Below are 12,289 nucleotides of genomic sequence, written 5' to 3' on the forward strand. Positions count from 1 at the left end.
TTTTAAAAAACACTTTATTAACAGCACAACTTGGGTAGGCCCTGATCGACCATGCGCCAGGAGAGATCCTTATCACATTCTTCCATAGCTCCAAGCCACCTGGGCCAGAGGGTAACCTTCGACCGGATCGTTGTAACACTCCACACTAAAACAGGGAAACTTGTACCTCTCTGACCGGATAAGGGTAAGAGGCCTAGCTAGACGGCCTTGGACCAGCTACTTGAAGCCTATGTGTATCACCAAGTCGGTTGTAGAAAAGAGAGCTCACGCAATCTTGATCGCCTCTGATAGACCCACAGCTGAGCCAAGCTCCGGCAACCTTTCCAATTACTTTCACTGTAACAGGAACCAAGAACCGACCACCAAGGCGAAGAGGCGAAGATCCGCTCTCCTCGCAGACAACATACATGGAAGTAACCTCGGACCCAATCACTGGGCCGACTTGGATCTGAAAGGCAAAAACACTGTCAGAACAGGGAATTCTCGTAACCATCAAACACCTCGTCTCTCCAAGGTGGTACTGACAAAAAGACAAAAACCCACAAAAAATTTTTTTTTTTTTTTTTTTGGATAAACAAATCACAATCATGTCATTTTACATTAGCCCTGTACACTGTTCTGAATCTCCTTACGTGTCGAATAAAACCCGATTTCAAAAAACCAACTCCGACCTGACGTCCCTCATAATGCATTTCCATTGTCGTTACCTGATCCACTGAAAACTGTGCTCATGTATGCTGGCTCCTGAAGCCTTGTAGCACCCCAACTCTGGGAGAGTACGTGCCGGGTACCACGGCTGGCAAACACCAAAATAACGAGTAACCGTCGCATTACCAACCAAAAACCAGCCCACAAAATGGAGGACCAACTACGTAACGCTAAAATGAAGGGCCGTCGTCATGGGTAAAAACTGGTCCCATACACCCGCTCGCCTAAGAGACATAAACGACAACGTCGGGACACCCGCCGAGTGAGGGAAAAAGATCCAAAATATCAATGTATAGATTTGCAATGGGGCGAACAATCCAAACCCCCACTTTTTTCTTTTTTTTTTTTTTTTTTTTTTTTAAAACAAAACAAACAATCTTCGGCTAAAAAAGAATAGGCCTACTGTGCTCCACTCGCTTACCATAATCATCCAACCCTTCAATACCTTTCACCCCACAAGACCCTCATCGCTTCAGTACCGTTCCGCAATTTAAAAATGGGAAGACCGACCTCGTAACAGTTTGCTTGCAACCGAAATTGGTGCACATTCGCTGAATACTGCAGGGTGTGTATTACTAGAGGGTGGCTTGTAAAATCGTCACGCACATCAACCACCAGAGCAACACCCGCTGAATAACGTACCATCGAACCGTCAGGTCAATGCAAAATGGAGGCCCGGATCATAGGCCTAACTTCACCGAGCACCCCACCATCTAGCTGAGAACTCCAACCTTGATCCTGCTGGTGGGTTGAGTTACCAAAATACCTGAGATTGGGATTGCAATAAGGTGCCCGATACTAACCCGGAACCCAGATGCCTGTTTTGCCTTCAACCCTGCGTTGACCCATAATCATTCCAAGCCACAAAAACCTAATCAGCCTGATTACTTATTCGAGGAAAGGGCTGTAGTTGGTTAAGGCTTTTACCCACCGGCATCGTCGGACCACTGGTCATTCTCCTATTTCCCAGTCCACCCCCCCTTTTGTGTAGCTGGAACCGAAATAGGGGGAAAGGCGCAATCAAAGTTAGGTTAATGGACCATGTCCCCCCGGGCCCAGCATAAGGAGCATTTTTTTTTTTTTTTTTTTTATATATAACTATATAAACACTTTGTATCGCAAATGATCCCAAACAGCTGGCCCTGCAACGCCGTAATACTCCATCTACAAATCTGTCTGTTCCTGCTCTTGAAACTATTATGGCATGGCACGGTGGCTCAATGGCTAGCTGCAGCCCTGGGGTCCTGGGCCCAAATCCCGCCAAGGACACCATCCGCAAGGAGCCTGTACGTTCTCCCCGTGACTGCGTGGGTCTACTCCGGGCACTCTAGCCTCCTCCCACACCCCCATAAACATACAGATAGGGAATCCAGACCGTAAGCCCCGATGGGGCAGCGTCCCCAATCCATGCAACGCACACAAAAACTAAAAGTGAATTTATACCTTTTAGAATATGTATGTGGAAGTAATTGTCCAGAAAATATTAGCGGGCATAATTATTCTGCGAATAGCTAACATTGCCGGTTTTCCCATCTCACTTGTTTATTTTCAGTTCTTACGGTAAGGAAAACCAATTAAAACATACGTAATTAACCAAAGAGGGAAAATCTAGTAAAAAAGGATGAAAATTACTTCACTACAAAAAAGAAGCAGTTTTAGAAAAACAATCAAACCATGCAAATGTACAGAGATATACTTCTCACATTTCGATAAAACTAACTGTGACCAATATAGATCCCTTCTTTCAATTACAGCATGACATTAGGGGTAAAACAGGGGGGTTAGATCCCGTGATCCCATAATATTGTCACTAATCAATAAATCACTTGAAGGGTCAGTTAACCGGTGGCAACAAGATTATTACAAGGAATGGAGGCCGCCTGTATTAAACTAAGGTTGAAAAATTAAGATATGTTTAATTTTTGAAAGACGTCTCAGAGGATATCTCATTTGTACCTCTTCCGACAGGCCTACAAGCTGCCGTAACCCTCAGTCCGATACAGCGCCGCACAATCAGCTCTGCCCTCATCTACTGTCTCCTCACCCATCCCCTGTAGACTGTGAGCCCTCGAGGGCAGGGTCCTCTCTCCCCCTGTACCAGTCTGTGCCTTGTACGGTTTATGATTATTATACTGGTACCTATTATGTAAAAACCCCTTTCGCATGCAAAGCGCCATGAATTATATGGCGCATAATAAATAATAATAATTTGTATAAATACCCGTGTGGTCAATATAAATAAACTGCCACCAAACTTAATCCTCCGAAATAGGGAAGGCTTCTTTACAGTTAGAGCAGGTAGATTGTGGAATGCTGTCTACAAGGGGTAGGAATGCTAGATACCATCACAGCTTTTAACAGAAACGGGGGAGGGCGATTCCCTCAGCACCAATAACATTGTTATAAATAACTTAGTGACAACATGTAGAGCTGGGCGGGACGCCTGTTACCTGTGACGTCACGTTATCCTCCCTAGGGGGACTTATCCCACCCCGCATTCCCCATCAGGGTACTCACCTGGTGATTCAGGAAATGACAAGACGACTGGATCTAGATCTACCCACGTAACGCCTGCTACGACGACGCTCACACCTATCCAAGGGTTAAGATGACAGACTCCGGACATGGTGGCTACCCATGCCAAAGCTTGCTACCGTGACCCCTGCACATGACCGTACAACGCGATAGTCGGCACCGCACCCACCGCCGCCATAACATGCTGAAATCCCCTGTGTGACAACGGGGCGGGGCTGTTAACAGTCACCATTGTCATAATGTCAAATGGAGTGTGTTTTGGCCTGGGAGGGGGCTTGGTGTAGGTGTGGTATCAGCAGGAGGGAAAACACGCCACCTGCTGACTGTTGCTTCTTGCCCCTGTTCACTACCAGCCCCCCTCAATTTGAACATTGAAGTCCTAACAGAATCCCTTAACCCGCCCGCTCACTGGGAGACCCACATGGTCCCTGGTTCATTCCCAGGCTAGCCCCCTTGGCATTCCCGGGGCATACAAACGGAGGGGAGGGGAAGTTCAGTGCGTGTGGGATGGGGTGATTTGACTCTTGCAGGTTAGTGCCTGCATACTAGATTCTCCCCTACCGTGCCTCCAACCTGCGCTGTGACAGGGACTGCACTGAGTCTGCACTTCAATTAGGCTGTGTGCCTAATTCATGCGTCCTGCGTCCCCTGCACAGTCTATGGAGACTGTGTAGAGGCCGTACGCACGTTGCATAGTAGAACGCAGCGATTCAGCTGTTGCCCGAATCGCTGTGTTCTAAGAAGTGACATGTCACTTCCGTGCGCTTTGCCGGCAGCTCCTGCTCTGTCTATGGCAGGAGCTGCAGGCTGAGCGCACGTTCTCTACCAGCACCATGCGCCTCAGAACGGAGCTTTTCAGCTGCGCTCTGAGGCACACCTGTTAGGTGCCGTGCAGAGCGCACACAGCCCTACCCAGCTCCTCCTCGGCACTGGCGACGGTGTCTGGTCGGCGGTTGCTGGGCGGCGGGTGGGCGGGGCCAATGACAAAGAGCGCGAAGCGCTCTTTTTCAAACTTAATGGCGGCTCAAGCTGACCGGCGGGCGGGTAGTTCCCTCAGAACGCCGCTCGCCGGCGCACGTAGCTTGAGCCTCAGCAGGGAGGGAGCCGCTCATAGCAAACAGCGCCGTGAGCAGAACGCTTTCCTCCATGCTGATTTTAGGGGAGGAGGGTGGGGGTGGGAGGAGGGGGGGGGGGGGTGGGGGGAGGGGGGGGGGTGAGGTTGTTAAATAATGGCGAGCACAAGCGGACCAGCGGGCGGGTAGTTCCCTTAGAACGCCGCGCTCACCGGTCACACATCGCTTGTGCCTCAGCATAGAGGGAGCCGCTCACAGCTAACAGTGCTGTGAGCTGAAACGCTTACCTCCCTGCTGATAGCTCTCTTACCGCCTCCAGGAGCGGGTCCCTGTGTCCGGCTGCCCAAACAGGTCCGGGTCCTGCAGCCGAGAGGCTGGAAGCTGGGCAGCACGGTGATATGTATCCAGGAGGCGGGGCTTAGGCCAGTCACACCACAGGAGGCGGGGGCGGCAGGTCAGTGTCTTTCTAGGGGGAGACCTCTATTTAAACATGCATAGGGGCCAGCAGTCAGGGGGCAGCATCTCAAGTTTCTGGCTGCAGTGCCCCTCATTGTGTTATAGCCCACGTGTCATGATAACACTTGTACCATCTTTTCATTTAGATTCCACCTACAATTATTTACCGATTCCAGTTCTGAAATAGGCTTTCATGATCTACTCACTAGAATTCTCAAGTGCATAAGGTACTGAGACATATACATGTTCACACCATTATAAAGAACAAAGTATAAACATTGAGGTTTTTCTCACACCCATGTTCCTGTGTTCTTTGATATGATATGTGTTCATTTCCTTCACTATATAGGATTGCAAGTTTTCCATTTGTACCTTAATGGCAATGACGCTATACAATTGAACACATATCATCCTGTTATCCATATAGGTGTGTATTTACCTGCTTGACTATTTTTGGTTGTTTGATCCAGAATGTTTCTCCAGATAGGTCATGTGGAAATTTTCTTTCCTCAGTACAAATGTTTTCACTATGGCTTTGGAAAAATTTTTTGTATGTGCATCATGGTCATTTGACCCATTGTACTCTCAAGTAGCAATATATTGTACTGTTATGTTGTACTATGTACTAATTACGTGTTTATATGGTTTTGTAACCCTTTATGATCTTAGATAACTTTATCCTTGATAAAGACCTAAAAACAAGGTCGAAACGTTGGATGAATTATCCTTTTGCACAAATAAAGAATTTTCAGCATTCCAAGAGTTCTTTTCTTACGTTATTGATCACTATAGTGTGCCAGAGCTATTTCTATTGAATTGACTCTTATTTTTTCTGAGCACCTGCTATATACACAGTGACCCAGACATATTCAAGTTTCATTCAGAAGGCAGAGGGAAGCCTTAGCAGCTGAGCCTATATCTTGGCTTGTGAGCATTAGAACAGGCCGGCGATTACAGGGTAACATGAAAAATGTCCAGCTTGCATTATGACTAGAACATGACAATATCCTTTTAAGTACTAACCTATGATGCGTTCCTAAGCAGTTGATGTTATATGTTCTACATTTCATTTTCTGCATACTTTACAAGTAGTAGAATTTGCTTTGATATAGGCAACTGGATTTTCACAATGAAAAGGCAAAGGATAACGCCCGAAAAAGACGCCATACATTATGTCAGTGCCATCACTGACAAACCTGGATTGACCATGAAATACATCAATCCCCTTAAAGGTGAGTTAAAACAAGTTTTAACTAAATTGCCTTAATATTGTCATGCATTAGAATGACTGTCTTAGGTAATGATAAATATTTTCTACAGGAAGAGGAGTGTTTGCTGAAACTGAAATCGAAAAAGGGAGTTTTGTTGCAGAATATCGAGGCGAGCTCACGTATGCACTTACGATGGTAGACAACTACTCGAGATTTATGGTTGTGGTACAAGTCAAAGATCTAATGGCCCATACTGCAGCGAAGGTCTTACAAGCACACTTATGCAGACCTCATGGCTACTCAGAGAGAGTCCTCACAGATCAAGGCACAGCCTTTGAAGCGGAAATCTTCAAGGACTTCTGCAGCTTTTACCGATGCAGGAAGATGCGCACTACACCCTACCATGCTCAAACCAATGGTTATCAACCTGCTCAGGACTTTACCCCATATTCCAGATGTGGCCTTACAAGTGATTTATAGAGGGGTAACAATACGTTGGGATCACCGGATCTAATCTCCCTTTTTATACACCCTAAAATCTTGTTTGCTTTAGAATAAACAATAACATCATAAAGGTATAGCAGTACCGTTTCAAAGTTTCGGTGTCCCAAGCAGCATTCCATCAGCCTCTGGAAGGTTCCTGGCAAATTGCACAGCTCGAAGGGCATGCTTTTGAACTCGCAGAGACCCATCGGGGTGGCAAAGGCGGTCTTCTCCCGGTCTGCCTCAGCAACGGACACTTGCCAATAGCGACTAGTGAGATCAAGGGTAGAAAAATAATTTGCAGTTCTCAATGCAGCTAGCTATTCCTCAATACAGGGGAGTGGTGCTGTCCTTCTTCTTTAACAGGACCAACGGAGCTGCCCAGAGGCTACAACTGTCACGGATAACCCCAGCCTCCTTCATGTTGCTCAACATGTCCTTGGTACACTGGTAATGTGCAGGTAGTTTTGGCTTATATCTCTCTTTGATGGGTGGGTGTGCACTTGTGGGGATGTAGTGTTTGACCCCTTTTATTCTTCAAAAGTCTAGCGGATGTTTGCTGAAGACTTGCTCGTATTCTTGCACTAGCCTGTAGACCCCCTTCTTGTGATGTGAAGGTGTGGAGTCAGTGCCTACGTGTAATTCCTTACACCACTCCTCTGGCTGACTTGGTGAGCTGTCACTGAATGGGTGGGCTGAAGCAATGGTGGATGCTGCTGTTTGGATAGCATGTGTATCTACTGAGAACAGCTTATCAATGGTGGCAAATCGGAGCAGCTTAATCTCTTGCTCTCCGCAGTTCAACACTCTCATGGGCACTCTTCCCTTCCATATTAATGAATAAAACTATGATGTAAATAGCATATAGATACCCCACAAATGCAGATAAAAGTAGGTTATGGGAAAAGGGGGAAGAGAGAAACAGGAAAATAGTGGAATAAAGTATACCTTCCAGGTGGGAGAGGAAATGGCAGCACAGCCAGTGGAGGTGAAGCAAGGGGAGCCTGCAACTAAAGAGTTGAGAGCGTTATCACATGGTGACTGAGCCTGATTGTAACGGGAGCATAGAGGTGCCGATCCTGTCTTACCTGCGTTGGTGTAGAAGTGGGTGTCCTGTGGTGGAGTCAGCTATGTGCAGTGGTGGCCGTGGGTTCTTTTATGTGCGACCGTAGTAATAGCTGCGCCCACTTCCTGTATGGGAGTGGAATGCAGTGAGGGTAATGGAACGCACGCCTGCGCATTTGTGTTTAACGTCGCGCATGTGCAGAACGGAGAAAAGGCTGCGCTCACTTCCTAATGAAAGGGAGTGAGACGCATCTGGGAAGGGAAGGGAAAAGATTAGGGTTTGGGGATGATGAAAGGGCTTTCTACGGACAAGGATGGCAAAGGGTGGCAGTGACGGAAAGTCAGGCAGCCTGTCCTGTCCTGTCCTGTCCGTCCGTCTTTTTGTATCATGAATTGGAAAGACTGCAAGGGGGAGGGGAGGTGCTTGTGTCCAAAAGGAGGAGTTATTCAGATTCATTGCAGTGGGCGGCGGCTGCAAAAAGCACCATTCTTCTTGTTTTTGCTCTGCAAAACAGCCTTTTCAAGGGTTGGCTTGGGTGACAAAATGTCTTCTGTAGGCGTGGGTTTGTCTCCCTCTCCCTAAGATGTGTCCGGTATAGGCCAGGGTGCCACTCAAGGCCGTAACCAATTCGGGTTATAGCTTCTCGGCCTTTTGGCTAAGATCAAGTGTAGTTTCGGAGGACGCTACCTTGGTCGGTACTGGAAGGTGCCTGGGATTGCACGTCTGCCGGCCTTGAGGAAGTGTGTGCGCCTTCTGGTGACACATAGCCCTCTTGTGCCTGGACGGTTCCCAGGCAACGGGAGGCGATCACCTTTGTTATTTTGAAGTCCTACTGATAAACAGAAAAAAAAAAAAATTAAATCTGTTCTTATCTGTTTAATATCTGATACGTCCCCTCTCTGGGGACCATATATTAAATGGATTTTTAGAACAAGGAGATGGAAAAAATCTTGCTCTGTCCACTGCACGCATTGACCTGGTATTGCAGTACCTCCAGGACCGGTGCACCCCTTCTTAACCCAGTTTCCAAAAGCAGAACTCAATTCACCTGATTCAAATGAGCCCCATTAGTTAATTGAAAGAAAGCAAAAACTTTATATGCACCTCAATTTGGCCAATTCACTTTTCACACTTTCACCCTTTTTTTTATCTTTCACACCTTTTACTTGCTTTATTGATGCAAAAAGCTGTGCCAAATAGCAAACTCATCTCCACTCAACTTGACCAACTCTGCTATGTCCCGTGCAGTATCTTATTCTCAGTCTTATCTAGATCATTTGCAATTGAATAGAATAGATCCCTTTTGGCTGCTTATGACTGTGTAAAATATGTAGTTTTACTGGGCTGGGATGAGAGAATCCATTGAAGCATGGTGTAGGGATTGTGGTTCCTGTGTGCTAAGAAGAGAGGCTGGCACCAGCCAGAAAGCCCCATTGCAGCCAATAATCACTTAATAACTTTTTCAACTTGTCATCATATGGGAGGCCTTCCATTCCTTGTAGTAGTCTAGTTGCCCACCTTTGAACTGACTCTAACTTCTGAATGTCCTTATTAAAATGTGGAGCCCAAAACTGGTTCCCATATTCCAGATGTAGCCTTACAAGTGATTTATAGAGGTGTAACAATACGTTGGGATCACGGGATCTAATCTCCCTTTTTATACACCCTAAAATCTTGTCCCAAGCAGCATTCCATCAGCCTCTGGAAGGTTCCTGGCGCATTGCACAGCTCGAAGGGCATGCTTTTGAACTCGCAGAGACCCATAGGGGTGGCGAAGGCGGTCTTCTCCCGGTCTGCCTCAGCAACGGACACTTGCCAATAGTGACTAGTGAGATCAAGGGTAGAAAAATAATTTGCAGTTCTCAATGCAGCTAGCGATTCCTCAATACGGGGAGTGGTGCCGTACTTCTTTTTTAACAGGATCAACAGAGCTGCCCAAAGGCTACAACTGTCACAAATAACCCCAGCCGCCTTCATGTTGCTCAACATGTACTTGGTACACTGGCAATGTGAAGGTGGTATTGGCTTATAGCTCTCTTTGATGGGTGGGTGTGCACCTGTGGGGATGTGGTGTTGGACCCCTTTTATTCCCCCAAAATCTAGCGGGCTTCCCACCGGTAACCCGCTCCCCAGCTTGGATGGATGCTGAGGGAGCCCCTTTTGCCCGCAGGCTCTGGCCCTGGGAACTGTAGCCTTGGCGGTGACTGTGCTTCCCTCTACGGTGTGAGCTGTTGCCTTCAATCGGGTCTTGACTGCTGGGAAACCCTGGAGGTTCCTGTCGCTAACGGATTTGACCGGTTTTACGGCGACTCCTAGCCTGGTGGGTGGGATCAACCGCCTGGCCCACCCCCTGGTGTGGACATCAGCCCCTGGAGGAAGGCAACTAGGATTTGTGTTTAGCTTCGGTGTGCCTAGCCGGAGTGTAGAGTGTGTTGGTGTAGTACCTGTGACGACCTGGCTTGTCCAGGGCGCCCATGTGGGGTGTTGGCAGTGTATTTGCGCCTGCGTTCAAAGGTTTGCTGAATGGATATCTGAACGCTGCGCTGGGACAAGGACGTGCTTGATGATGGTGTTATTTCTGAGTAGGCAACTGCAGGTGCAGGACCGGAGGAGGCTTGTTCGCAGGCAGCATGGACAGGGGATTGGCTCGCATGCACAACCAGCGAAGACGTAGCAGTGACATTAGCAAGCACTGCTCCTCGACTCTGTTGTACTTCCCACAAAGTCGGGTGCTTGGCTGACATGTGCCTGATCATGCTGGTGGTGGTCAGGCTGCTAGTTTTGGTACCCCTGCTGATGCTGGCACGGCAGGTGTTGCAAATGGCCTTTTTAGAATCATCTGGATCCAACTTAAAAAACTGCCAGACTCGGGAAGACCTAACATTTGTACAGGCACCTTGTGTCGTGTTGTTGTTCCGGGGAACGGTTGCCTGACTTCTGCCTGGAGCCACCACCCTGCTTCTTACTGCCTGTTGGGATGCTACGCCTCCCTCCCCCTGTGCACTGCTGTCCTCGCTCTGCATATCCTCCTGCCAGGTTGGGTCAGTTACTGGATCATCCACCACGTCGTCTTCCTCTTCCGCACCCTGCTCCTCCTCCTGACTTCCTGACAATTGTGTCTCATCATCGTCCACCCCTTGTTGAGACACGTTGCCAACTTCGTGAGAACGTGGCTGCTCAAATATTTGGCCATCTGTACATACGATCTCCTCATGACCCACTTCAACATGAGCTGGCGAGAGGCCAGAATGTGCGAATGGAAATGTGAACAGCTCTTCCGAGTGTCCAAGTGTGGGATCATTAATGTCCGAGGACGTGTACTCAGCCTTGTGGTAGGAAGGAGGATCAGGTTCTGAAATGTGCGGTGCAGTATCACGGCTACTGACACTTGACCGTGTGGAAGACAGAGTGTTTGTGGTGGTGCCAATCTGACTGGAAGCATTATCCGCTATCCAACTAACAACCTGTTGACACTGGTCTTGGTTCAAGAGCGGTGTACTGCTGCGGTCCCCAAGAATTTGGGACAGGATGTGCGAGCGACTAGATGTGGCCCTTTGTTGTGGCAAAATTAGAGCTTGCCCACGACCTCGGCCTCTGCCTGCACCACCATCACGTCCACTTCCTTGTTCCTTGCCAACGCCCTTGCGCATTTTGCAATGCTGTGCTGACGTGTATTCACTAGACTTGGGCGTTATATCAAAGTTTGTGCAAATTGTGCACCTGTACGCTGCCACCGACAGGCACACACGTGCGGTTTTTAAATGCAAGCACGGACGCACTAAGAACCTAACAGGTTTTAGGAGCAAAAATTAATGACGAGAACTCTGACACTATCAGCCACTGCTGACTGACGTGTATTATACACTACACTTGTGCGTTATATAATAGTTTGGTAAAAACGCACACAAGTGCACCTGTACGCTGCCACCGACAGGCACACACGTGCGGTTTTTAAATGCAAGCACGGACGCACTAAGAACCTAACACAGGTTTTAGGAGCAAAAATTAATGACGAGAACTCTGACACTATCAGCCACTGCTGACTGACGTGTATTATACACTACACTTGTGCGTTATATAATAGTTTGGTAAAAACGCACACAAGTGCACCTGTACGCTGCCACCGACAGGCACACACGTGCGGTTTTTAAATGCAAGCACGGACGCACTAAGAACCTAACACAGGTTTTAGGAGCAAAAATTAATGACGAGAACTCTGACACTATCAGCCACTGCTGACTGACGTGTATTATACACTACACTTGTGCGTTATATAATAGTTTGGTAAAAACGCACACAAGTGCACCTGTACGCTGCCACCGACAGGCACACACGTGCGGTTTTTAAATGCAAGCACGGACGCACTAAGAACCTAACACAGGTTTTAGGAGCAAAAATTAATGACGAGAACTCTGACACTATCAGCCACTGCTGACTGACGTGTATTATACACTACACTTGTGCGTTATATAATAGTTTGGTAAAAACGCACACAAGTGCACCTGTACGCTGCCACCGACAGGCACACACGTGCGGTTTTTAAATGCAAGCACGGACGCACTAAGAACCTAACAGGTTTTAGGAGCGACAATTGCTGAGAAGTCTGACACTATCAGGACTGTTTTAGACTGTGTACACCAGCCCCAGATATGATGAAGGCTGGTATACGGTCACCACTAGGAATGGCTATATACCCTGCCTGCCTGCCTGCCTGCCTGCCTGTATACTGCTACAATAGTCCTGACAAGGACTCTTTT

The 12,289-nt window shown here is 47.7% G+C and overlaps 1 pseudogene; it reads left to right on the top strand.

Annotated features, from left to right (window-relative positions):
• Positions 1-8,338: 8,338 nt before the first annotated feature.
• LOC142288279 (U2 spliceosomal RNA) lies at positions 8,339-8,545 on the top strand (annotated as a pseudogene).
• Positions 8,546-12,289: the final 3,744 nt, after the last annotated feature.

This window comes from Anomaloglossus baeobatrachus, unplaced genomic scaffold (genome assembly GCF_048569485.1).
Source record: "Anomaloglossus baeobatrachus isolate aAnoBae1 unplaced genomic scaffold, aAnoBae1.hap1 Scaffold_81, whole genome shotgun sequence".
In the NCBI taxonomy this organism is placed as follows: domain Eukaryota; kingdom Metazoa; phylum Chordata; class Amphibia; order Anura; family Aromobatidae; genus Anomaloglossus; species Anomaloglossus baeobatrachus.